This window comes from Rhinolophus hipposideros (genome assembly GCF_964194185.1).
Source record: "Rhinolophus hipposideros genome assembly, chromosome: 2".
Classification (NCBI taxonomy): Eukaryota; Metazoa; Chordata; class Mammalia; order Chiroptera; family Rhinolophidae; genus Rhinolophus; species Rhinolophus hipposideros.
Window position 1 is genome coordinate 29,282,735 of NC_138048.1, and position 26,210 is coordinate 29,308,944.

The following is a 26,210-nucleotide window of genomic DNA, read 5'->3' on the forward strand; positions in this document are numbered from 1 at the left end:
AGGCTACATTTATATCCTCTACCTCCTCCTTTTTTTCACTCTTTCCCTTTCCTTTTGTTCTCTTCTCTTTTTCTTCTTCACTTATCTTTCCTCTTTACTTCCCACAGCCTTCATCTCTCCCTTTTTTTTTTAAGTTGACTTTGCTTCCAGCTTGTTACTGATATCTATTGGCACACTGAAGAGATTGCTTTTCTCACAGCACCTTAAGGTTATTAATTGTGTGGTGCTAAAAAGCAAACCTCCATTGATGCTTCATTAAAAAAAAATGAATATATATATTAGAATGACTTGTCACACTTCAGCCTTCTGTCTCAAATAAGAATGCGTACTTTGAGTACATGGCACTCGAACTTTAAAAAGTCACCATTATTCCTATGTTTCTGTTGAAGAGCTTAGTACTGACCTTAGAAGTTCAATTGGTGCAAAAGGAATCTTAAGAGGCGAAGCAGGATTTCTGACACATAATTAATGATTATTCCAACAATTTACTTTCTCTAAATTATATGCTGAAGAATCGCACAAAACATCCTTCCTACTCTGGTTCTTTCCTCTCCTCAGAAAGTTAAGGTTGATGTTCTACAAGAGAGATTTCCTGAAGGTTAAGAAACAGAGGTTCCAGACATATCAGAGGTACAAAATTATGGCTGAGCAAGCTATTAAGCCATTATGCCCTTTAACAAAAAGAGGGATAATGGACCTTTTTTGTGTATGTGCAAAATTTGGAATTTGAAGTTGGGCTTGGTTAAATCACCCACAAAATTGCATGAGGTTTGGGAAATTGGATATGTGTTTTTTCTGTATTCATAGACACAAATCAACATATTTGTTATGCTCTGCCTGTGGAAAGATGTGTGGTAGTGGAGATAAAATACACACACACACACACACACACACACAGCACCAAGGGAACTCATACTTCTGCACTCAACAATTCTTACACCTCACTTGAGAGCAAGACGTGGAGCAGGTCGGGAGGACCACCTCCAGAGTGTACATGTGGGAATGTGTGCTCAATAGGAAGGTTCAGTAGGAAGCCAGGCAAATGTGAGCAGATTAATATTTACTGCACTTCACAGACACTGAGGTTCTCACTGCACAAAGCCAACATGGCATGTCAGTTCTGTGCTGCGAAGAATTCACCATGACTTGTAAAATGGCCTATGCTTTTTGAAATATGGTCAGTGCCAAATTTTATCTACAGTAACTCTTTTGAAATATCATTCCAGTGACTTATGAAAAGGATGAGATAAACAACTGTAGAAGATAAACATTTTAAAATGTGATGATTGACATTTTAGAGGAGTACAGAAAAATTCCTAGATAAGACAGTATGACAACATTAACCACATTAGGGAAGAGTTTGCAAACACCACTTTTATCTTGTGCTTCTGTTTAACTACATTAAGATTTCATGACATGGAACTAAAACTGCCTTTTAATCACTGTTCCTGTTGATTTTAAGAAGATAACAAAATAGCAACACTTCTCCTATATGAATTTTGACATTAAAGTTTCTTTGTCTATTCATCCTAACTGCAATTTTCCTGGATGTATTTCATCTGTTTATTTGAATGGAAAGAAGGACATTAATGTAAAGAAAATGCACGAAAACAGAATAAGCTATGATCTCACTCTGGGGAGGGAAGGATTGGAAAGGAATATAAATCCCAGTGGTTCTTTTTCTGGAGTCATCATGGAAAAATTAAAGCAAAACAAAAACTTATTGCACTTTCAACAAGTTAGTTGGTCTTTCATGCTTTAGTTGAATTTATCTTTCATTTGTCTTTATAAGAGAACTAAAAGGAACAAGGTTAATGGAGTTTCAAAATAAGATTTGCAAATGTTTCACAAGTTAAAAAGTGAAAAACAGATTTAAGATTTCTGTTTACGAAAGGCGTCTGTCCTCTCCCCAGGGTGAGAATTCCATAGGAACAAAATCATCAAAGTTTCTTAACCTGGCATAAGAGTTTGTCATTATTTTAAAAAGTATGTAAGTTTTCTATTTTCCAATGTAGTATTTTTGTGGCACAAAAATATTATTGGTCATTAAGGTAGGGATTTATTGTCTCACCTCTCTAGCATTGGTTATTCCTTCTTTTCATAATACCATAGCACCTTTGTCTTCCTCAAGGTATAATCCTTTTTCCACTCTCCATTTATGTGGTAGGGGTGAGACTGACTCTACCTATCTTTGGCTGAATAATGCAGGCCTGGCCAATAAGCTCATTCTCTCCCTTGGCCACAGTGTTTGATTCCAGGATCATCATGTAACCTAATTCAGGCCAATGAGAGTCAGTTCTGGGTCTTGATTGCACATATTGGTCCTAAGAATCTTTATTCACTGGGATTTTTAGCTGGGAATCACCACACAGCTGGGAATCACCACACAGCTAGAACCAGCCAGAGAATAGCGGTAACAGAGAAAAAGGAGCTGTTGAGAGGAGGAAAAGGACTGAGTGCTGATAACCTTATTTGAGTTTCTTTACAGAAGATTTTTTAAAGATGAAGCTGGCTATTTGGGTTCAATTTCTGGTTCAAAAATTACCAGAAGGTAAATATGGGCTATGTAGAGAGTCAGTATTTATTGTTCAGCAGCAAGTAGCCAATTTGTACTGAAGTTTACACACTTTTTGCCGTAGCCTATTCAGATTTTTAAAATTTACTTAACGAAAACATTTTAGTCCAGCCACTGTTTTAACCACTTTACTGATAACAACTCACTTAATTCTCATAACAAACCCAAGATATAGGAATTACTGACATCTTCATTTTAACATGGAGGAAGATAAGGCACAGAGAGGTTATGTAACTTGCCCCAAATCACACAGATAGCGAGGAGCAGAGCAGACCTGGCAATTGAACACTGTCATTCTGTCTTTAGATTTACCCTAACCACTACGCATACTGCCTTTCAGAATAGTGTTCTACCCTGTTCAAGCTCATAAACAAACACAAAGAATGTATTACTGTGTATTTTTGGAAGAAAATTGAGACAGATGGATATCATCACATAACTTGTTTGTAAAGAACACGTGAACCTGTGAAGCAATATGGTGTTGTGATTAAAAGTATGGGCTCTGTATTCAGACAGTTTGGGTTTGAATTCCAGCTACACTAACTACCAGCTGTGTGGGTACATTACCTTTGTATGTCTTTATTTCCTCATTTATAAAATGGAGCCAGTAGTAATACCTACCTCTCCAGGTTGTTATGAAGATTAAAATTGACAGTGCCTGTACAGCATTTAGCAGAGTACACTAATTTAATTATTGTTGTTATGAATAAATTTCACCCTTTTTTGTTATGTCATTCTTATGTATGACTTTTTTTTTCTTTTTTCCATTTATACTATTCAATATATAAGGCTATTCTGCTCTCATGGAACCAGTGCTTTTATTATTTTCTCATAAGTTCATTCTTTTCATTAAGTCCAGTCTTTTAATCATCTCTGATATTGTCCTAATTATTTCTTTCAGTTCTAACGAGCATTTCTTTTGGAACAATGAGGGAAAAGGTGGGATACAGAAAAAGTCAAGTCCCTGACCTTACCTTTTTGCCGCTGTCCTTAGAGAACCTACAAGGTACACAGCCATCTCCTGTTCCTGTTGAAGTTGAGAGATATTGGTGTCATTTGTTTGTTCAGCTTTTCAAATCATTTTCTTTGGAGGGGAACTATCACCTACTTGTTAAGGGTTTTTTTTCTGATCTCCATGACTCCATCCAGGAAGTTACTATGCATATTAGCTTAATTTTCAAGGGTAAAGACCTAGGATCAATCAGTGGATGAATTTTTAAATTTTGCTACACTCTCTGAATGACCAGTATAAAGGTATTTAAAAATATGTAATGATATAATACTATGAATAATACTATTGGCAAATCTGTACAAGGCATTATAGACCGTGGTTGCTTAATTCCTGTGCTTTGTGGGTCATGGAGAGCCACAATTAAATGCTTCAGAATAATCCCTCAGCCCAGCCCAGCAATGGACACTTCATATTCACAGAAAAAAGGCAAAAGAGGCTTTTCCCTCCTCCACATCTGAGGAAAAGATATGATCTACTCCAGAAGGAAGCATTATGGCAATTCAAAACAATCAAATGACTATTGCACTATATCCATCTTTCTTCTCTTATGACTTACTATATTAATCAGCTATGGAGATACATTTAAATGTAATTATTATATTTTATCATAATATCATACGAATTCAATAGTTTACTTTCCTTGGACTTTTTAAATCAAGATAATGGCAAAAGCTGACCTAGCTAAAATTATCCAGTTCTAACATTTTGTGATCTACTTAGATTTTGAACTTGAGGAGAAGAAAATTGTTGTAATCTTCTTTTATCCTTAAGCATTACATTTAATCTCTTATATTTTCTCATGTGATGAAGAAATGTTACAAAAATATTTTCACTTGAAAGTTTCATCTCGCTGTTAACAAGAAATGTTATAAAATAAACAACACCCTTTCCTCCGAGGAATTTTCTACTTGGCCATTGCTAGCAGCAGGATGTGGTGTCAGATGGACAAACATGACCTCGTGATCCTTCTGGTCATGTAGACCTTAGAGGGAGATTAAGCCGATTTTCCAAACAACTGAAGCATTGAGGTAGATAAAATGGAAGCACTGCCCTGCCCCACCTTGGCACCAACTTGTCTGTGAAACCATGAGTCAGCTTCCTCTTAGCAAGTGAAAATGATCTTTAAAAAAACTCATTACTCAATGATTCAGAAAGAATTTTGAAAAACTGATGACAATATTGTCCATTATTTTTGTGAAGGTAACAAATTTTTCTGATTTGTTTCAAGTTCCAGGGAGCTTTTATATGTATTCGTCTTATTGTTTATAGGCAGTGAACAGGCAGAGGTTGTTTTTGGATTGGATTGTATTAGAGGTGGGTCTAGTGGTCATGGTCCAGACACTTGGATTTAGAGATTCCTTGATGAATTGAGCCACTGGTGAATTAAAATAAAAGAGCTCCTTAAACTGTGATTTGCTTCAGCCCCTTAGGTTGTTTGACTCAACGGAAAATGAGATGAAGCAAGAGCTTAAGGTTGAAACTTTCAATATGAGGTAATGTGTTGACTGACCTGTTGCTTAAACTGGAAAGAAATGTAGAGACAGTTGTTCAATTCACTCAGGCAAAAACCAAACACACACACACACACACACATACCCGCACGCACGCACACACTAACATGTATGCATGCATACACATGCACACACAAACAACTTTATGAAATTGTTGAAATGAGGAGTTTTGAGGTAACTTAATTGTTCTGTTTTGATAAATAAAATTTATTTTGCCTCTTTCTTTTCTGTATGTGACAGATTACTGCACAGAACTCTGTATACTTTAGATTGTTAAAGGTTTTATAAGTAAATGAAATGAACCTGGGGTAAGATGTAAATCATGTTACTTTTATAAAAGCAAATAATTCTGCTTATCAATTATCATGCATAACTGATAAAGCAAAACACATCTAGCAGTATACTTTACACTCACCAAAGTGATAGTCTAGGCAAAGAAAGCCCTTATGTGATTCTATGCAGGTGAATGGAATGCCCTGGCCAGCCAGAAGGTCAGAGTGATGGCGAGGCCAGGAGAAGGTGACTTTTGGAGATCCAACAAGCTAGGCAAATTATACTATTATCAAAAAGGTGTCAGTATAATTATAATATCAAAAAGGTCAAGGGCAGAAATTAAAGTCCGTGAGTGAATTTCCAGGAGTAAAAAAAGGTCCTGAGTCCTAGAAGAGCTAGAATACTAGCAAGATAATGAACAGGGATCAGAACAAGGATTGATTCATCAAAAGTGGTAACTGGGTTTCACCAATAAGGCATAAACTTAGTTCATTCAGTCAACAAACAATTATTGAATGACTACAGTGTGCCATGAAAATACTAGGGTCTGGTGGTACAAAAGAAAATAAGACAGAGTCCTTGCCCTCTAATTGTTCACAATTAGAGACTGGAACATAAGTTTATGAACTGGCTAGGAGCAAGCGTTACCAGATGATGAATCCTAGAATAGAAAATTGATGTTATTTATGTCATCTCTGCTAAATGTCAGGATGGGTCTCTTAAATTGGGGGTTAAGTGTGGAGTCTTCAGGTGGGGATCAAGTAATTTTATCTATGAGGAATAGAAAGCTATAGATGTCAGGAAGAGTCAGGGCCTGACTCTACTGAACCACTATATTCAGGAGGATATCAATGGCATCTTCAATGTCTTAGCAAATATTTCCTTGCTCTAGATCCTGTCATAGCTTGAAAAGAGCAGATGAGAACTGTGAACAGAGTTGGAGTTCTCCTTTACTCTCAGCAAACAGTGGACGTTACACATTTTAGTTAATCTGAATATTAAAGAGTTTTATGGGGAAAATTTGTAGAAAGTAAAAGAATTCATCTGAGGTTGAGGGGAAGCCATCCAACAAAGTCAGACATGGTAAACCATGTTTCTCCTCTATTTGCTCATTTCTCTTGAAAGGGAGATCTTGGTGATTCACTTTATCATCTAAGTGATTCATTAATTAATATCCACATGTAATTTCATTGCATATTTCTTCAGGAAACTTTGTTGACACCTATTGTTTATACTAACCCCAAATTTATCATTTCACATGCTACAGGAATGTATAACAAAACAACGTAACAAATATAAGCAAATTTCTCTATTCCGGTTTGCCAAATATTGAGCTTAATCCATTGGCAAACAGTCTGTTAAGTTGCATAGGATGGTGGGAATCAACCCTGGCCTATGAATTAGGAAACTGAGTATCAACCCTGCATTCCCCTTTCTTGCAGGGTAACTTTGGCCAAGTCTCTTAATGGTTATCTACTTTGCTTTTCTCATCTCTAAAATGCTTAGGTCATGCATACGTTAGAAGTGTTAAATGAAAGGATGATGGTAAAGATACAAATATTTCAGCTTGGGATCTACAGCCTTCTCTAAGACTCATTCCTACATCATCACTCTGTGCACCTCCACCTTCAGCAATATCAAATAACGTTTGACCTGGAATTTATCTCTTCCATTTCAGAAAGTATCCCTTCCACTTTAGATAACACTTAGGTTATCTTCTACTATCTAAAAGACAATGTATGTGAATATAAGGAGGGTGGTTCAAACTGTTGGAGCTGGTTGACTATTTCTGGCTTTAGCTAAAATTTAACAGTATGTGAGACTTTGTTTCTTTTGTTCTAATAGTTTAGATTGATCAGAGAGCAGTGTTTCTGGTAGGGTAACTTATTATAGAGTCAGTAGATTATTTTGGGGGGGGTTGTATGCTAAAATTAGTGCTTCTATCAGAAATAGATAAAATTTGAAAGTCTATAGTACTTTCAGTTTATTACAAGTAATTGAGGGGCTAATGGGCTATCCTCCTTCAAACTTCCTCAGGGGCACACTGCTCTGATCAGATAAATTGATCATTCTGTGTGCATTTGAAGTAGTAATAGTTTTTTTTCAGAATATGGTCTTGTTATTATGATTAGTTGCTAATTAATAAATGTTACTAACAAGAAAGGCATAAAATATTTATTGAAAATCACAGGGATTTTAAGTGTTATCAATCTTATTAGTCCCATTGTAGATAAACAATAGAGCTCAGAAAAGTTACATGAATTGACCAGGTATATGTATATTTGGTCAGGATTCAAGCTCAGGTCTCCTTGACTCTAAAATGCAACCTCTTTTTATAATCCCTTGGGGCAAACTTTGAGTTATAACTTCGAGATACTACTATTAGAGTGAGTCAAATCTTGTTGGTTTTAAAATTTTAAATGAAGAGATATTTTTGTCTCCCAGGTATGGCACATACTTGGTGCTGGATAAATGTAGAATAAGTGAAGAAATGGGTTATAGTGGGACTAGAAAAGAGCTTTGTGTGTACATTTCAGAAAGACACAGGGAAGCTGCTCTGGAGTATTGTAGTTGTGGAGGCTTCACTCATGACTCCTCCGTGGGAGAGGAAGGTGGTTCCCTATAGGAACAAGGTTTGCTTATACATTTGCTAGATACTACTTCTGGTCACTTAGGAAGCTATTTTGTGCCTCCATTAATTAGTGTTTCTCAGCATGTCACTGCTGCCTACTGTCATCTCTTCTACTAGAGTCGATGGCTTCCTGATCTGCAGCAAGAACAATTATTCCCTCACTGCCAACCCTGATCTCTGCATCACTTGTCTCCAGTAAAGCGCAGAGGAAATAAGTCATACCTGGGAATCAATTTTTGCAAGTCATGGGTTATCCCTAATCTTTTGCTCTTGAAATGTTGGCAGTGTGTAAGACGATCTGAGCATCCTCAGGAATAATTGTCTGCCAATAACTGTTGGCAGAATTAATAGATGGAAGATAAAGTACTCTCCTTGTATGGGCATCATATGTTTTCTTTTTCTTTTATAGTTTGTTATTTTCAGGAGGTGGTCCAGATGGTGGTGTAGGAAGATCCTGGGCTCACCTTCTCCAACAGACACATTAAAACTACAATGACATATAGACAACTATCTTTGAGAATGGCCTGAAGACTAGCAGAACTGATTCTATACAACTGAGGATATAAAGAAAATGCCACATTGAGATGGGTAAGCATGATAGTGGTGCAGTGCCTCACAGGTGGGAGGGTTATCACAACTGTGGAGTGTCCATTGGAAGAGCAAAGAGTCTGAGACTCATATCAGGCCCCCCAGCCTTGGGACCTGCACTGGGAAGAGGAGCCTCCTCATAACATCTTGTTTTGAAACTAGTGAGCCTTGCATCCTGGAGAGCTAAAGGGCTCCAGAATACCAAAATTCCTCCTTAAAAGGGCTTCACAAACTCACTCACTCTGAGTCCCAGCACAGAGATAGCAGTTTGAAAAGTGCCTGGGCCATATGTGGAGATATACTGACTAATTTTGGGGCATGTGGTGGAGGGGCAGAGATCTCTTGGAAATCTCTCCAGGGATGGACACAGGCAGGGGCCACTTTTTCATTGTTTGCTTTGTTTTACTCCCCTTCTACCCAACTGGCCTGCTGGGGGTGTCAGGTCTGCACTCCCTATTACCTGTTAACTGTTGCCCCCCCCCCCACAGCATTCCCCTGAAGACCTACCCAGCCCAATCTCCCACCCAGACCAGCAAGCATACTCCAAAGTGACAGCTCACCCCAGGGTTTTATCTTGTTCCCCCCCCCCTCTGGTGGGCTGCAGATACCTCCAAAGAAAGGTGAAGAAGCCAGCCTTCACCTGCACATAAATGCACTCTCACCAGTAGAGGCCAGGCCTTGCAGCCACCCACCCTGGACATCTACCCCCTATACCAATGCACCAGCAACAGTGAGGCTGAATGCCACAGACAGCTGGGCCAGGGGTCTGCCCTACACACCAGTATGCCCATAGCAGTAGTGGCCAGGTGTCACATCTAGTCAGTTTGGAGGCCAGACCAGTTCATCAGTGCACCTTCAGCAATAGTGGTCAGGCCTGGTGCAAGCCCCACACATCAATGCACCCACAACAGTCATGGCCCAACCACAAGAGGAGGGTGCACACAGCCCACACTAGATTACCCCCAGAGCATCTGAGCATGGTGACCAGGGGAATTGTACTACTGTACCCCACAGGACACCTTCTATATAAAGCCACTCTTTTAATACCATGAAAGGTAGGTAATATCTAATACATAGGAACAAACACAGAGACTTAGACAAAATGAGGAGACTGAAAGTGTGTTCCAAATGAAAAAAATAAGGTAAAACCACAGAAAAAGAAACAAACAAACAAAAAAGGAGACAATCAGTCTACCAGATAGAGAGTTCAAAGTAATTGTCATAAGGTGCTCACTGAACTCAGGAGAAGTCTAGATAAACACAGTGAGAACTTCAACAAAGAGATAGAAAATATTAAAACAAAATCAATCAAAACTGAAGAATACAATAAATTAAATAAAAAAAAACACACTAGAGGAAATCAACAGCTGATTAGGTAATACAGAATCGATCAGTGACATGGAAGACAAAGTAGTAAAAGTCACTGGGATCTGGAAAAAGAACAGCAAAATAAGCCCAAAGGGAGTACAAGGAAGGAAATAATAAAGATCAGAGCAGAAATAAATGAAATAGAAACCAGAAAAACAGCGCAAAAGATCAATGATCTAAGAGTTGGTTCTTAGAGAAGATAAACAAAATTGACAAACTTTTAGCCAGACTCATTAAAAAAAAGAGAGGACCCAAATTAATAAAATCAGAAATGAAATGAGAAGTGACAACAGACACTGCAGAAATACAAAAAAATTTAAGAAATTACTATGAGCAACTATATGCCAACAAATTTGACAATCTGGAAGAAATGGACAATTTTCTAGAGGCGTACAACCTTCCAAGGCTAACTCAAGAAGAAATAGAAAACCTGAATAGACTGATTACCACCAGGGAAATTGAATCAGTAATCAACAATCTCCCAACAAACAAAAGCCCTGGACCAGATGGCTTTACAGGTGAATTTTACAAAACGTTCAAAAAAGAATTATCACCTATTCTCCTCAAGCTCTTCCAAAAAAATCCAGAAGGAGGGAAGACTCCCAAACACTTTTTATGAAGCCACCATCACCCTGATCCCAAAATCAGACAAAGGCATCACACAAAAAGAAAACTACAGGCCGATATCTCTAATGAACATAGATGCAAAAATCCTCAACAAAATATTAGTGAACAGAATTCAGCAATACATTAAAAAGATCATACACCATGATCAAAAAGAAAACTACAGAGTAATATACCTGATGGACATAGATGCAAAAATTCTCAACAAAATGTTAGCAAACAGAACTCAACAATAAATTTAAGAAACATACACTATAACCATGTGGGATATATCCTAGGGCTGCAAAAATAGTTCAATATCTGCAAATTGATCAATTTGAAATACCACATCAAATGAAGGATAAAAATCACATAATCATCTCAACAGGTGGAGAAAAAGCTTTTACAAAATTCAACATCCATTTATGATAAAAAAAAAAAAAACCTCTCAACAAAGTGGGCATAGAGGGAACATACCTTAACACAATAAGGTCTCCTTACACTAATAACAAATATGACAAACCCACAGCTAACATCATACTCAAATGGTGAAATATTGAAAGCTTTTCTTCTAGTATCTCAAAGAAGACAAGGATGACCACTCTCACCACTTTTATCCCATAGATTTTGGGTCGTCATGTTTTAATTTTCGTTTGTCTCAAGATATATTTTGATTTCTTCCTTGATCTCCTGATTGACCCATTCATTATTTAGTAACATGTTATTTAGCCTCCATGAATTGGTGTGTCTTCCAGTATTTTTGCTGTAGTTCATTTCTAATTTCATAGCACTGTGGTCAGAGAAGACAACTGGTATGATTTCAATTTTCTTAAATTTATCAAGGCTTGTTTTGTGGTCTACCATATGGTCTATCTTGGAAAATGTTCCATGTGCACTTGAGAAGAACGTGTAGTCTGCAGCTTTGGGGTGAATTGTTCTGAAAATATCGATTAAATCCAAGTGGTCCAATGTGTCATTTAAGGCTGTTGGTTCCATATTGATTTTCTGTCTGGAAGACCTGTCCCTTGTTGTCAGAGGTTTGTTGAAGTCCCCTACTATGATAGCGTTACTGTTGATCTCTGTCTTTATGTCAGTCAATATCTGTTTTATATATTTAGGTGCTCCTATGTTGGGTGCATAGATGTTTACTAGGGTTATGTCCTCTTGTCGGATCGATCCCTTTATTACTATATAGTACCCATCTTTGTCTTTTAATATGTTCTTCATTTTAAAGTCTATTTTGTCAGATATAAGTATTGCAACTCCAGCTTTATTCTTACTTGCATTTGCATGAAATATCTTACTCCAACTCTTCACTTTCAGCTTGTGTGTGTCTTTTAGTATATGTGCTGCCAAAGCGAGCACTTGTGTGTGTCTTTTGATCTGAGGTGAGTCTCTTGTACACAGCATATACAAGGGTCTTGCTTTCTTATCCACTCAGCCACCCTATGTCTCTTGATTGGAGCATTTAATCCATTTACATTTAAGTGATTATTGATAGGTACATAATTATTGCCATTTTTCAATTTGTAGTTAGATTGTTTTCATCTTTCTTTTATTTACAGAAGTCCTTTTAGTATTTCTTGCAATGCTGACTTGGTGGTAATAAATTCCTTTAGCTTATTCTTTTCTGGGAAGCTCTTTATCTCTCCATCAACGTTAAATGATAGCCTTGCTGGATAAAGCAATCTAGGTTGTATAGGCCTTTGTTTTCCATCACTTTGAGTATCTCCTGCCACTCCCTCCTGGCCTTCAATGTTTCTGTAGAAAAGGCATTTGATAGTTTTATGGGAGTTCCCTTGTATGTAACCCTCTGTCTTTCTCTTGCTGCTTTTAGGATTCTCTCTTTGTTTTTCAGCTTTGCCATTTTAACTAAAATGTGTCTTGGTGTGGGCCTGTTTGGGTTTATCCTGGTTGGAACTCTCTGTACTTCCTGAGCTTGTATGTTGGATTCCGTCATTAGGTTAGGGAAGTTTTTGGACATTATTACTTCAAATATGTTCTCGATCTCTTGCTTCCTTTCTTCACCTTCTGGTATTCCTATGATGTGCATGTTGTTGTGCCTGATGTTATCCCAGAGGTCTCTTAACCCATCTTCATTGTTTTTTATTCTTTTTCCTTTCTGTTGTTCTGTTTGGGTGATCTCTGCTAACTTGTCTTCTAAGTCACTGATTCAGTCCTCTGCTTCATCTATCCTGCTGTTAATTCCTTCAAGTGAGTTCTTTATTTCAGTAATTGTGTTCTTTATTTCTAACTAGTTGTTCATTATGATTTCTCTATCCATCTTTATGTCATCTCTAAGTTCCTTAAACATTCTTATCACCAGTGTTCTGAACTCTGTCTCTGATAGGTTGGTTACCTCTGTTTCATTTGTTTCCATTTATGGAGGTTTCTTCTGTTCTTTTATTTGGGACATGTTTCTATGTTTACCCATTCTGGCCGACTCTCTATGTTTGCTTCAATGTATTAGGTAGATCCCCTTGGGTTCTTAGTTCTTGCTGGGTTATCTTATGTAGTATGTGTCCTTTATATTTGACTCTCACTACTTTGTTCTTCTCCTCTGCGTGTGCTCCAAAGGTAACTCTTGTGTTGTATATGTTGTCCTGTTAAAGAAGATCTTTAATTGCTTTTTGCTTGTGAGTAGGTGGGGTTAACTCCCAGGCTGACTAGTTGTGAGACTTGGCTCTGCCCACCGCAGGGTGTTTTGCTGCATGAGGGTTGACCACTTAAATGTGGTTTGTCCTCTATGGGCTTTTGTGCCTGTAGAGAATTCTCTCTGGGTGTGTCAAACCCAGTAGTACTCTGGTTTGGTCTGGAGTTGGCCTGTGGGTATGTTCTTTAGTTGGGCCCTGGTAGGGCAATTTCAGAACAAAGCAAATCACCAACCACAACAACAAAGAAAAAATCAAATACATTCACATGAAAAAACAACCGACAACCCCTACACAACACAGGCAAAGATATCAAAGATATAAAGACAAAACAAAACAAAACAAAGAAAAAGAAAAAGCAGCGCCAGTCTTGGCTTAAGCCCACCAAGTAATCTCCAGGTTGTCCTCTGCTGTACCAAAGAGTCCTCTGTGTATTGTGCAGGCAGAGCTGGTCACCTGGTGCCCAGAGTGATGTTGGGACTACAGATTTAAAAGCGTGGGGCTGAGGGGTTTGGATGGTGGTTTCTACAAAGTCAGTGTAGTTTCTGCCCTTGCTTGCACATATGCGCACTGAGAGTAGCACCACAAGCCCTGTGTCCAGTTCTCCTGAGTCTTAGGGTTTCTTCCGTGTATGTGTGGCGAACGGAAGATTTCTGAGTTGCTGAAAGCCCAGAGCTGCATCTGCCAACTACTGCTGATCCCTGGGAGTTCCTCCGCAGTTGTAATTGCCCTGCCCTCGGCAGGTCATGAAGGGTGGGGACTGGGAATGGAGGTGTCTTCTCTCTCCCAGCCCAGCCATGTCACACTCTTACCGCAGGCCAGAAAAGGTGGTGGCTGGGGTTGGAGGAGTCTGTTCTCTCCTAGCCCAGCAAAAATCACACTCTTTCCAGCCTCTTCCCTGGGTCAGAGCTGCACGCAGGTCTTCCCAGAGCCTGAGCACTAAGGCTCCTCTGTAATCTGACACTACTCCTCAGTTCAGAGGCCAATTTAAATCTCTGAAAGGGCAGGGGTAGGATTGGGGGGGGGGAGGAAAGAGGGGGAGGTATGGAGTTTGTGTCCTTTGTCCCAACCTAGGGCCCAACTGGCTGCCCCTTAGGCGGGAGAGATCAGCTGTGGGATACAGGGAAAGAGCGTACCTCCTGGCTTTTATGTTCTCTGTTCACTCCTGGGATCCCCCTGTGTCTCTGGCAGCGTTTCCACCGCCGCAGATGCGGGTGCGTCTCCACTCCGTTCCCTTCCCTCTTCCCCTGCTCACCCAATTTGCCCACCTTCAAGTAATCCTTGCACGAGTCTCTTAGCTGTTCTGCATGAAGAACAGAGAGTCCTTTGATGGGTTATAGATGTCCTGTTTGTAATAAGATCCGGAGGAGAACTCAAAAAGTGGTGTGCCCAGCTGCCGCCATTCCTATGACATCACTCTCCAAGTAAGTTTTTTGATCCAAATTCTTGGATGAAGGACAATATTAAAAGTATAACTGGGATTTTGATGAAAACCAAACCTATTTTCTCTTAAATAAGAGTTTCACATCTTGTATATTCAGTCATTTTTTTTTCATGCTTCCAGCAAGATCATTCTGTTTTGAAGGAGTTAAAAGAACGCAGGGAAAGAACAATGCCAGCAGTACTAGTTGGATTTATTTTGCCTGTTAAAGAACACATCACCTTTGCATCTGTACCAGATGGATATAAGCAAATAATTAGTGACAAATGATATAATGTTATGGCATCTACTGTAGGTTTGTGGGTCTGGGTAATGTTGTGATTTTAATTATAACACTTTGATCTATAGTTTGAATATGAGATCCCGCTTCACCCACCAAACTTTGCTTGTCATTTTTTATAGATGAAGAAATAGGAATGTGGAAGTATAGTCATTGTCTGAGGTCACAGAAGGAGATGATTGCACAGCTGGAATGTAAGTCTTGTACTTGACTGAAACCTTGGCTTTGTCCATGGGCCCAGCTAGAGGCATAAAGCTTTTCTCTTTCCCAGCAGTGACTTGGAGTACCAGCTTTCAGAGATTTATTTGACATTGAATCTAAGCTTTGTGATTAGTATTTAGCAGGAGAAGAAGGGGAGGAATTACTTATCCCTGGTCATACATTAGCATGCAAATAATGTATGCTCCCCTTTCTCTGCATTGTGGAAGAGCCTGAAATTATCACATATACAATATATCTTTTATACATGGCCCTGAATACAAATGTTGCTTTGAAGAATCCACACTAAGAGGCCTTCTCCAAACATATATAGTGCTTCTTTTTCTTAGGATTAGAACTTCTATCTATTGTCATAAAAATGACTACTGTCATTTTTAACAAAAGGAGATTCATGAATTAGTTAATTTATTCATTATGTCTCCCCCAAATGTTTGAATATAACTGCATTGATATATCCTGATGTATACAATAAAGTTTTAGATTTAAGTAGAAAATTACAACCACAAAAGGAGAATATCTGCATGTATTTGACAAACATGGAACAGTTACTATCTGCTGCTAAGGTTTCTGCTACAGATGCAAGAACACTGGCACTTTCTGACTGCCTGATTATGGCAGCTAAGAGTGAATGATGGACTAGAGGGGAAATGAAAAAACATGGAGAGAATTTTCGCAACTCAGAAATAACATTGTAAACAGTGACAAGCCTGTTTTACTCCAAAGAAGAGTCTAAAATTTGAGTTGATAAAACAAACAAGCTAACAAACCAAAAAGATAACATCATTACAACCCTCAACATTCTATTCACATGGGTATATGATTGATCTTTTCTTTTAGTTCTGGGTTTTTGGCAGTTCAGACTAAATCAGGAAGGACTACTTGAATCTCACTTGATTAATGGCAATATAAGATCATTTCAAGTGTGATACAATTTTTCTGTATTAATATTTAATATAAATTTATTACAAGTGATTTTATACAAGGGGCTTTAATATTGTCAAAAGATACTGTTGTTTGAATGCTAAGGTCCATGCCACCAGACGTTGATTGACTGAGAAATGAGCAGCTGATAACATTGGCTGATATGCTGTATACTGCAGGCAATGAGATTGGAGAATGTTTGCCTAACATGTCGAACGGGGAAGAGGACCAAGCTTGGAAGTAATCTAAATTTTAAAACTTTTTATTAGTGGTAAGCTGACTTGGAACTTTTAAAATTATTATTGTTTTTATGTTTTCTCTTTAGCTGTACATTTTTACTGATTTGCATGCAAAAAATTCTTTGTGTATAAAGGATATCAATTTTCTCTGATAGTAAGCAAATAATTTTTCTATGTTCATTGTTTTCTTGTTTATAATTTCTAAATTTGTATCAAACATGACAGAATCTGATGCAGAGGTGATTTTGTACTCCAAGGAATATTTGGCAATCTCTGGAGACATTTTTGGTAGTCAGAACTGGGGGAAAGTGTTACAGGCATTTAGTAGTTAGAAGACAGGAATGCTTACAATGCAGAGGGTACCCCAACAACAAAGAATTATCTAACTTCAAATGTCATTAATGCTAAAGTTGATAAACTCTAGTTTAAACAATCATCCTGGTGTATTGTTTTTTTCTAGTAGTTTCCCCATTTATAAAACAGAACGTTAAGATTTCCCCATAATTTTCCAAGATTGTTGGATCTGTTTATTTCCTGATCCTGTAAGACTTTACTTGCTAAGTTGCCATAAACTGATTGAGGAAAGCCAGATGAAATCATCCGTATTTATTTTTCTCTAATGAATTAAAGTATGATTTTGGAGTCCTGGCAGAGAAAACTGGTCAAAATGTAAGACAGGCCCTCCCATTAAATTCCCCAAACCAGTAATCCTTTCCTAGAAGGCTTCTCTATTGAAATATCTTTGACCTGCACCTGACTGAATTCCTAATCCACAGGCAGCCCTCCCTAGTCAGGGGGTCCACTCCAACTGGCAAGCCTATCAGTAGCAGTTATCCTTTTCTCTCTCTGCTGACTTTAGTGGCAGAGACCTGATTGCAAGTCCTTGTTCCTCCATGACCTAGTTTTTTTGTTTTCCATGCCTAATTTCATTAATAAATTTAGCAACTTTATTGAGATGTAATTGACATACAATAAACTGCACGTACTTAAAGTGCACAATTCGGTAAGTTCTAACATATGTATACACTTATGAAATCATCACAACCAAGAAAATAAATGTATCCTTCACCAGGGAGAGTTTCCTCTGCCCCTTTGTAATATCTCCTTCCTGTCTCTCCCTGCCTCCTCCCTTCATCCTCAAACAACCGCTGATCTGCTTTCTGTCAGTACATATTAGTCTGCATTTTCTAGGAATTTTATATAACTGGAAGTCATATGGAATGTGCTCTCTTTCTTTGTCTGGTTTCTTTCACTCAGCGTAATTATTTTGAGATATATTCATGTTGTTGAGTGTATCAATAGTTTAATCTGTTTTACACTCAGTATCTATACATTGTATAGATAAACCACAATTTGTTTACCCATTCACTTCATCCAGGTCTAAACCCAATAAACTCTACGCGGTGGAGGGGGAAGACATTAAGGTATAGGGCCTTTTTGAACTTCTTTTTCTGTAATAAAGTTTTATACTATCTCTTTATGCTTACTTCTGTGAGCATTCAAAATGAATTTATAATATGTAAATTAAAACGGTCCCTGGGACCCAGATGGTAAATTGTAGTGACTATTTTTTTTCTGATATACTGAGGGATAACCAAAGAGAACTCTAAAATTCTAATGTCTATTTACCCCAAATATTGCTGGAATGTAAGTAGTTTTCTGAAATTTGATATCACACTTTCAACAGGATTTTATCAAATAAAAATATATTGGACAAATTTTGAAACAACCACCATTAGCACCACACCACAAAAACAATAAAAGTAGAGGGATTAAATACACTAACTGCCTAAATCAGCAGTTATTCTCACATCTTTTAAAGCAATTGGTTGTCTCAGGCTCTCAGTTTGAAGGAATGAGATTCATTTCACTTGGAGAGTGGGAAGCAGTAGGTAAGATAAAAATCACTGAGGAAACATAACGAATTTGGCCTGCTAAGTTGGGTAACTGCCCAGCTTAAAATTAGAATAATGAACTGCATTTTTTACCTGGATGAAATATTTCTCGTGTTTCAGATTTCAGCACCCTTCTGGAAGGCTTCCAACTCTCCAGTCCGTTGCAAGTGAAACACAGAAAACCTGCTTCCCACAGGCCATTTAATTTAGAAGATTCTGCTTAACAATTGTCAGCCAGGAAGATGGGAACAGTCTTTTTTTTTATTTTACTAGTTCACCCTTTTTTTAAGCTGACTTTAAGAGCTTCTAATCATGAATGCTACATTGAAGGAAACATGTCAAAAACCCTAAAGTATTAAGCAATTTCTGGTTATTAAGAAGTTCTTGAACACAAGAAAATCTGTAACAGTGGTAGCTTTTCCATCTGTGAGTTCAGTGGAAGTAAGCAGGACAGGGAAATACTGAATAAACAACTTCCCATTGACCTTGCACACATTCCTTAACGTGTGTGAGTGTATAATGCAGGCCTGATTTTGGAATCTTCATTATCACGGCAACAATTAAAAATTTTAGCTGAGGAGCATGTCATGATTTTTTTTAAAACTTGGCAATTAATCTATCCATTGATAGAATGAATTGATTTGATTAGGTCTAAGATATTCTCACAGAAGCTGATTATAATAAGAATTTAAATTCTACCATTGCTTTACAGAAACTTTGTAAATGCACCATTTTTTTTAAAAGTCTCATTTCTTATCTTTTATTATTAGAAGATGAAAAATATATTTTTCCTAATATTACCAAGAAATACCAAAGGACCCATCCAAATCCCAGGCTACTCACTGTTAATGACTTTTACATCACGTCCAAGTCTGAGCATTTGCACTCAATACATGCTTGATAAACTCTGCCAGGCTGAAGGATGCTTGTCTGTTTTACATTCCTCAGCCTCTGAAGCATTTCTTGCTTCTTCACATGCCTAAAGGGGCAAAGGTCAAACCTCCTCAGCTGCAGATGAAGTCATCCTTGCTGATCATCTGCAGCTGATCACAATAAAAACAGGGTCTCCCATGTGACAGGTCCTCCCCATTTAGGAGCAGTGATGTCATCTCTGGTGAGACTGGATGAGACATGCAACTTGTTGTAAATTGGACTACATACATTTTTCTTCTGACTTCACTACAGCTTTTTATTTATTTTAGCAGAAGGACTAGTTTGGCCATCATTTTAAACTAAAAAAAACAAACAAAAACAAAACATAAATGAAATAAAGGGAGCGTATATTTTATAAGTAGCCCTAAATACCTACCAGGTTTGACCAGATAAAATTGCTATTTTTCTATGTCAAAATGATTGACTATTGGCTCTCTCTTATTGTTCATACTAATACTTTTAAAGCACCTGCCTGCAAGAATAGTAAATATTCTTTCATGAGTTCCAGAATCAGGCAAACTATAGTTTGAATTCTAGCTCTGTAATTAACCAGCTCAGTGACCTTAAAAACTTTAGGGTAACTTTCTGAACCTTACTTTACTCAAATTTTTTAAATGTAGAAAGTAACATGGGCCTCACAGGTTGTCATTCGGGGAGTCACGCAGGGTCTCCTGCGGGGGTCTCTGGTCCCGCTCCCCACATAAGAACGCAGGACATGGTGAGGCCAAAAAGGAACACCCACGGAGCCATAAGTAGGGGAGTCATATCACTATATTCTCGCTGGCGGCATCCGCCTTTTTGCAATCCCCTCTTGCTAGCTCAGCCACCATCTTCTTGCTAGCCCCCATTTTCTGCTAGCGTAGCCACAGCAGTTATATTAGTGGCCAATGGCTCACTGGTTACAGCTGACGGCCAACTAGCCACAGCTGATGGCCATCCAATCACAGTTGATGGCCATTTACTACCCGAGTGAGCACCTTTCCACATGAGGCTGAGAGCCTGGAAACTGCATTCCTGGCTCTGTCCCCACACGAGGTTATATTTAACATGTTTAATGTGCATAGAACATCACTCGTCTCCAGAAGGCATTCAGTACGTGGTGTTAGTATTAATAGCAATTACTGATAATACTGATAGTGTAGTAAGTAGCCCAGGTCCCTTAACCAAAGCCCTTAGGGTCAGATGTGTTTTAAAATTCGTAACTTTTCAGAATTTAGAAAGGTGCTACAGTACTTATACTAGGACTAGCTATATAATTTGCAGGGATCTATGCATGATAAAAAATGTAGGACCTCGTTCAAAAACTATTAAAGATTTCAAGATGGTGACAGCAGAGCTTTAAGCCCAGTGCAGGGCCTTTCTAGGTGTGTGACTATTTTGCTTACACAATATATGAATATACACGCACAGCAAGGGCCTGAGAGCAGTACAGAGACACATTAACATTTCTCTAGTGAAAACTATGAACATTCACAAGTGGGATAAATCAAGACTATAGGTATCAGTTCAGGTCAGATTTACCATGAAATGAATTTACCAAAAATTTACACAAAACTTTTGGTTTTTAGAACTTTTTGGATTTTGGAATTCCAGGTAGGGGGTTGAGGTGGTATTTGTGTTTTCCAGGCCAGCCACATATTGGGCATTTATGTGATAGACGTAAAGGCCAGTCGGAGAACATTGAGACCAAGGGGAACTGGGTTCATATCCTGTTTTGACACATATTAGTTGTGAGATTGTAGGCAAGACAAATTGGACACAGAGGTACAGTGTCGTTCTCACTTCAGAGAAAGCAGCCTAGGTTAGGGGAGAGGACAGATAAGTGGGAAACTAAAGTCTTTATTGATTGATGGTTAAATGGGTCACAAGCTTCTAAAAGCAACAACAAAACCCCGACAATTGGACTTCCTCCTCTACTTATTTGGAGTCCTGTGTTCAGACACTTTCTTTTGATGTCTTTTCATTATGATGTCAACAACTGTCATGCCAACATACTTTCTTTACAAATATCCTCATATTGCGGCATGCGCTCAGGGAGAGTTACTGTCCTCCTGTGTGACTACCCACCCAGGGTGGTCACAGCCCTGTATTTGGTTGCACTTTGAGTCTATGGAATAATAATGGGTACCATTTATTGAAATATATCATTCTGGTGAACAAAGGGCAGTTGAATCCATGAATAGTATAGGTTTGGGTCTGGACTTGCTATTAGGATCTGTGATGTATTTATCAGGGGTTTTATATACATGAAATATCCTTTAATGACTTAATAGAATGATCCCTGAGGAAAGCTGTTTTAATAAACAAAATTAGATATAAGTATATGTTTATATTTTCCTCATAATGCAGAAAGAAAAAAGATTATTTTAATATGTATAATATGCATTGTTATTAATATATAATCTTATCAGGATATAAAATAAGTGGGCAGAACTTTGAAAAGCTTGAAAGGATGGAATTTTAGCGGAAAATGAAAAACAGAAATGAACAAAAGTAAAAAAAAAATATTGGTTTTTGATATCCTTACAGAATAAGGAATTAGACAACTGATGGAATTGTTCTGGTAGAACGCAAGACCATGCAATCGTTTCAAGCATATTGGATTGAGAAAATTAAGGGCAGGACCTATATTCCACTCATTTGCTTCCTACAAAATGAGGCTGCCTAAGAAATAAAGCATGACCCACTCCAATTATTTTCCACAAGCCGCATGTGCAATTGTGTTGTCATTCAGTAGAAGTTCTAAGTCGGAAAGTATCTTATAACTGGGGACGCACCAAGAAATTTCCAATTTAAACAGCTGGATTGTTAAAGTGAATGGAAATATTTAGAAATGAGTATGTTTACCTAAAAATATCTAAATGCTAGATGCAAAGTGTTTGAAAATAAGTCGTTCATTTAATAAGCAGAAACGAACACAAATAATATGCTCATTGAGACCAGGAAAGGAGTTGACTTATTTGATAAGACTGCAAATGACGTCTTTTCCTACATGAGAGAAGTTCAGATGAGTTGCACATTCTAAACCAACAATATAAGTCCCAGTAAGAAGCCTTGGAAATGATATTAACAATAAAAGATGGGCTTTACAAAATGCCTAATAGGCCTCATAAAATAATAATATTTTATTACAAAATGCCCACGATCCAGGGCAGCAGGAGACTCTGCCTCTACTAGATGCCCATTAAATTTCACCCTTCATTCCTCAAACTCTAGAGGCTCTAGTTGGCCATTTTCTGGGACTGCTCCCTCCTGGCCTTCACTTATCTTCAATAATGCTAGAGGCTTTCAAAAGCCACTAGGAGACAAGAAAGTAAAACTAACCAGCCAACTAACCAACCAACCAAACAAACAAACACATAAAACCCCCCATAAGTATAAATAATCTGCATTGTAAAGTTTTTTGTCCAGACTTGACTGCATCCCATTTCATGTGGCTATGCCCTTGAGTAGGCGTCCATTAGCCACCTCTGCTGTTCCTGAGAAAACAACAGGATCCTCATATCTGCTGAAACCTTTCTTACTTTGTGGGAAGTGTGGGATGCTGTGACTTCATTCAAAATCCTGTACTAACCTTTTATGGGAGGGGCCGCATGCTACACACCTTCCAGAGATGTGGACTTCCTAAATATGTGTTTTCATTCTCGTCAGTCTTCCACTTTCCAATTTCTTAAGATGGTCTTAATTTCACTCTTCAAAATCCTTCTCTCAATTTTGCCTGCTACTTCTGCTGTACACAATTAATCATAAGAATAGCTCTACATTTATATAGCACAGGCTCTGTGCCAGGCACTGTTCTCAGCACTTCACGTACATCGCTCATTTAGCCTCCCAGCATCTCTCTGAGACAGGTATCATGATTATGATCTCCAGCTTAGGGAGGAAACTGAGTTAGAGAGAGGTTAAGCACCTTGCTCAAGTTTGCCCCCTTGATAAGTGGCAGGAACCTCATTTCAACCTCAGCAGTCTAGTTCTAAAACCGGGCTCTTACCCACTCTTACCCACTATCATTTTCCTTCTGTTGGTTATTTTTCTTTGTGACGTTAGCTGGGATTGTGTTATCCTCTCATATTTAGAAAGTCTTGAATTGTTATACCAAAGCAGAAATAAATGCCAAAAGTATTTTGAAGCCTTTTTAACTTTTCCTCAGTGAGACATGTTCTAGCCCTGTCACCATAGAATTAACTTTCCCTCAGCCCCAAGAGCCTTCCTTATGTGCAATGTAGGGATTTTGATAACTGTACCAGAGGGTTATTATAAAAGCACGACAGAGCTCCCTCATGTAGATTGCTGTGATGGGATGTTTTACTCTGCATGCTAGACTCCAGAATCTTACTTTTAGTGGTCAGTCAGCGTCCACACAGTCCAAGAATCTATTTATCAATACCTGGAGGGGTCCTTAATTTTAGAACTTCAGGAATAAAAGAAATTTTATTTGCATTTAGGAATACAGCATTTTTGTGGTGATGGGGATCATCTTCCTTACATTCTGTATTTAATTACATTCAGCTTTTTATTCATATATACCACTTATCAATGCATGGCCTCTCAGCTCCAAATTTACCCTCCAATATTTGCTCTGCTCTATAAAGGATGAACCTCCTGGAAACATCTCGTCTTTACAGTGGGCACGATGTTCAGCTTTCTCAGTAGACGCCTTTAGAGGGACCTAATAGGAGGAAGGGGATCTCCTGTTTTCAGCTTTTGTGGTGTCAGTGAGAGGTGTCCGTGTGAGAACACAGGGCTGAGCTCTGCCCCAGCCAAGAGCCTAGATGTGTGACCTCTCCACACCTTTGCAGCTCCAGCCAGCCTTGGAGATCATTTTCCTGCATCTTTTGGGACATACTCAGTGTGCACTCCAGGCCTCCTGCCCACAGAGGCACCTCCATTCCCTCAGCCCTCTCAAGTCCCAGGCCACTAGCTGAGGCTCACCTGTTCTCTGCCTGTGCCTGGAGGGCTATCTCTGCATGTCAGCATGCTGGCCCCTGACTGCTGCAAGTCAATGCCCCAGAAGGTTGCTTCCTTACTTGCCCAGCAACTGCAAAGCAGATCTGGTCCAGGCAAACCAGGAAACTTCTCTGCCATCCAGTGTACTGCAATCTCATTTTCTCCAATGAGGTCTGAACTCAGCTTTGGAGAAGAAGTCTCCCTTCCAAATTTGGTCTTCCTTAGGTACTCTCTCAGTCCTAAGGTTCTGTATATGGTTTTTAAAATATCTTACCACTACTCTTTGGTCATAGTTTAATAATCCTTTATATTAAACTTTCTCTGTTTAAATTACTGTGTGGTTTCTGTGACTTGACGACCTGAATTGCTACATGATTTCTATATGCAACAAAATATCAAGAATATACAATGGGTTCTGGTGTCAGACCCCTTCTTCCTCTTTAAGAGTTTTTAACTGGATAGCCCTTTGTTGTTTTTTCTTTTCCTTCTTCTTCCCTCCCTTCCTTCCTCCCTCCCTTCCTCCATTCTTCTTTTTCTTTTTTTCTGTCAGCTCTGAAGATAGCGGGATAATATGTCACTTCTTTCTCTCTCACTCACTAAGGGTGCTATCCCTGTATTCTGCTGAAGAGACTCCGCCTTCCCCCCCATGATTAACAGTAACCTCGCTCATGACTGTGGGAGAAGCTTTAAATCTGGTTTCGCAGGGAGCTTTTTCAGGCCTGGTGTCTCACAAGAAAATGGATCCTCCCATTCACATAGCACCATGACACTTTCTGTATAATTCCACTGCAGGATACATCTTCCTTTTAGGAAGTCAGTTTCTTAATCCTTTGCAGTGTTAGAAATAATGGAGGAAAAAGCCATTGGGTATGGTTACGCTAAGTGAAAAACAGCTCGACATTTTAAAATCCATAGTTCCCGAAGGACAAATTATGAATCCTATCCATCAGAAGTTTCTATTGATTGAGCACAGCTGATCGTCTCCCATGGGGGTGGGGAGGCAGACCAATGGAGATTCCAGAATAAATGCTGGATTGAGGGATTTGAGGAAAGAGTGAGTGGTGAATCTATAAAGAAAGCTCATCTTTCCAAATGACTGACAGCTCCCAGATGACTCCTTTCCTCTCACAGCTTCCCACATTCTCCTTCCTGCTCCCCCGCAAAAGAGTTATGCTCTAGGCATAGACAGCAAAATTCCCTGCTGTTACATATTCTATAAATGAGAAAAACAAGGAAAAAAATTTGTTTCTTACATCACAGAAAAATTGTGGTGAAAAAAACGGGCATAAGGAGATTGCATGTTTTTTCCTAGGGTAGTATTCCCCTCTACTGGTGAAAGCCTGTAACACCCCCCCTCCCCCCACAATGGAGCTTTCAAAAGAAGTAGCAATGAGGATTATTATTTCTGTATTCTACGGGAACATTTGGTGTTTTCTTACACATAATGTGTTGTTTTTAGAGCCTGACAAAACCTCCAAGGAAATCATGTGTTAACTTCTTTTATTTCTCACATTGAATTCTGAAATTTTCTTCCCCAAACAATGCTTTAGCATCTGGGGAAAGACTGCATTTATTTACCAAGTGAGCATTTCTCTCCCAGCATGAATTTATTTTCTACAGAGCCCAACTAATTATAATTTAGAAGGAAGGCCTTTCAATGTTTATCCCTGGAGACTTAGTCTCTCTGGAGAATTAACAGTGCAATAGCATTCCAGAGTTGAGAAATGATAGATATCTTGTATCAAACTCTGTGATCCTTATGACCTAAATTTGAGGCTATCCCATTGATTTCTGTCTTTTGAGGAAGGTTAAGTCAGACACTGGTGGAAGTGGGCTGTTCTAATGACTCACCTGAAAGCCCAGAGGCAATGACTTACTAGATTCAAATTGAATAACTGAGCCCTATAACATCTACACCTTTTAACACTAGTGTGATTTTTGCACTGACATTTAACATACATAGGAAGTAGGAAATGTAAATACAGGGAGAAAAAAAGAAATTGACATTTGGATTAGACTCATCTCCACATTTATCTTGATATTTTGATGAAGATAATAGGGTAAATAATTTTAAAAATGTATCTATAGGCAGTTTTCAGTGTACACCTGAATAATGTTGCTA